The sequence below is a fragment of the Calidris pugnax genome, unplaced genomic scaffold, assembly GCF_001431845.1.
Source record: "Calidris pugnax isolate Ruff unplaced genomic scaffold, ASM143184v1 scaffold139, whole genome shotgun sequence".
NCBI lineage: Eukaryota > Metazoa > Chordata > Aves > Charadriiformes > Scolopacidae > Calidris > Calidris pugnax.
The window spans coordinates 604,120-606,618 of record NW_015090863.1 but is presented as its reverse complement, the minus strand read 5'-3'; positions in this window follow the sequence as shown (position 1 = coordinate 606,618).

The window sequence follows — 2,499 nt, the reverse complement described above, 5'->3', positions numbered from 1 at the left end:
ACACCTTCATTATGCATGTTTATTAGCCTGTCTTAATTACCCGCTCAAGACTGTAGGACTCGCGGTCATCACTAAATGGCAGGTGGGGTTGCAGAGCCAGGGAGGACCTGAGTCCTGGCCGGCTGTGGGGGTCTCAGGTCAGTCCTGAGAAGCCCTGGGCTCCTGACTCTTGGTCCTTCTCCTCCGGCACCCCTTTTGGAGGGAGGGGACCCCATTCACAGGGCTCTCCATGGACAGACCCTTCTGGCACAGCAGAGATGCAATGGTGCCACCTGGTGAGACCGGGCAGCCGGGCTCCCTGCTCCCCCCCGAAGCCATGGGGAGCAGAGCCACAGCCCTAGGGACAAACCAGGCACCAGAGCCCCAACATGACACACCAAGTCCTGTGTCACTTGCAGGGGGGGCCAATCTGAGGCCGGGGGTGACTCCCCAGGGGTGAGATTGGCATCCTGAGGGTGACTGCAGACGGGAGTTGTGACCCCCCCACCAGTGGCACCCAGAGCTGCCCAGGCTGGATTCCCACAGATCCCAGAGTCATTCAGGGATCCACGTGGATCAGCATAATCCCAAACCCCCAAGCAACCCGGCCCTGTTGCTGAGGTTCAGTAACATTTACTCTGCCACCACCTCTGTTAACTGGGTATTTAGCAAGCAAATAAACAGTGAAAAGCAAACAGAGTACAAGGAAATAGGTTTTCTCCACAGCGGATATGGCACGGGTATTCTCCGTCCCCTCTGCCAGCGGTAAAGTACAGAAGGGGCCAAATTCTGATTAATCCTGAGTCCAGAGCTCCCTCCTTTTCTCCTGGGAGAGGGATGCCAAGTATGGGTGGCAGAGGGGAGCCATTGGGATGGATAGTTCCTGCCGTCTTCGGGGCCACCCAGCACCAGCATGGGGCTCAGGGGGTGGAGGACACAGCCCAGCTCCCAGTGCGGCAGCGGAGCCAGGGAGGGGGGACATGCTGGTGGGACTGGAAACTTGTAAGATGCCAGGACCTTCTCTGCTCTCTGTGCTGGGACTGAGTCTCTTCCCCAGCGATGGCAGTGAGGACCAGCCGTGGCCGTGCCGGTGGCTGGCAGCCACGTGCCAGTGTGCAGCATGGCCGGGTGCTGCTGCCCTCACGCTAATATGGTTTGTAGTTATTGGAAACTGGACTGCGAAGGAGCCGGGATCCTGTTTCTATGGAAATGTCCTGGAGCAGCAAACGAGGGAAGAGAAAAACAGAAGGCACGTTAATGGGAGCTGCCAGGCAGGGCTTGCTTTCTCTGAAGGGGCTGTGATTTCGATAGGAAGCCCCTCCTGTCAATAATATCTTCTCGGCTCATTGTCACCTTTCTGGCATGGAGGAGCCCCCGGGAGCGTACCACACACGGGATGGTGTGTGGCATCACGGACGTTGTCACTTTGCACCTCCCGGAGCTCCCAAACCCCCAGATGACATCAGACGCTGTGCACGCCCCAAAGTGGCTCCACATGCAGGGACACACCGAGGGCTGCCCCGTCCCCATGTCACCCAGCCCCTGGGGGGGTCGCCATCCTGGGGACTGCAGGGCACTTTGGCCCCAGGTCTGGGGGTGCTGAGACCTGGCTGGGGCAGGATGTGTGTGTGTGTGTTGGTTGGGGGTGCCTGGTGGTGGGGATACCCTGGGAGCTGGGGTCCTGGCTGCGGTCCCCACTGGGTGACTGAGCCTGGTTGGGATCCCGCCACTGAGGGGGGCCAGGCCCTGTTCAGCCCCACCTTGATGGCTGGGGCCTGAAATGGGGTCCCCCTCCGAGGGTCCATGCCCAATTGGTATCCCCCCTTGATGCCTTAGACCTGGTTGAGACCCCTTTAATGGCCGGGGCCTGGTTGGAGTCTCCTCCCTGAGGGTCTGTGCTCAGTTGGGGTCCCCCCTTAATGGCCGGGGCCTGGTTGAGGACCCCCCCTTGATGGCTGGGGCCTGGTTGAGGCCCCCCAAGGGCCCATGCTTGGCTGAAGTGCCCCTTGATGGCCGGGGCCTGGTTGGGGTGCCCCCACGGGGGTCCGTGCATGGTTCAGCCCCCCCCTTAATGGCCGGGGCCTGGCTGGAGTCTCCTCCCCGAGGGTCTGTGCTCAGTTGGGGTCCCCCCTTAATGGCCGGGGCCTGGTTGAGGACCCCCCCTTGATGGCTGGGGCCTGGTTGAGGCCCCCCAAGGGCCCATGCTTGGCTGAAGTGCCCCTTGATGGCCGGGGCCTGGTTGGGGTGCCCCCACGGGGGTCCGTGCATGGTTCAGCCCCCCCCTTAATGGCCGGGGCCTGGCTGGAGTCTCCTCCCCGAGGGTCTGTGCTCAGTTGGGGTCCCCCCTCAATGGCCGGGGCCTGGTTGAGGACCCCCCTTGATGGCCAGAGCCTGGTTGAGGACCCCCCCCTTGACGGTTGGGCCCTGGTTGAGGTGCCCCCACCGAGGGGTCCGTGCCGGGCTCAGGCCCTCCATTGGTGACCGGGGCCCGTGCGGGGTCGCCCCCCGAGGCCCGCCCGG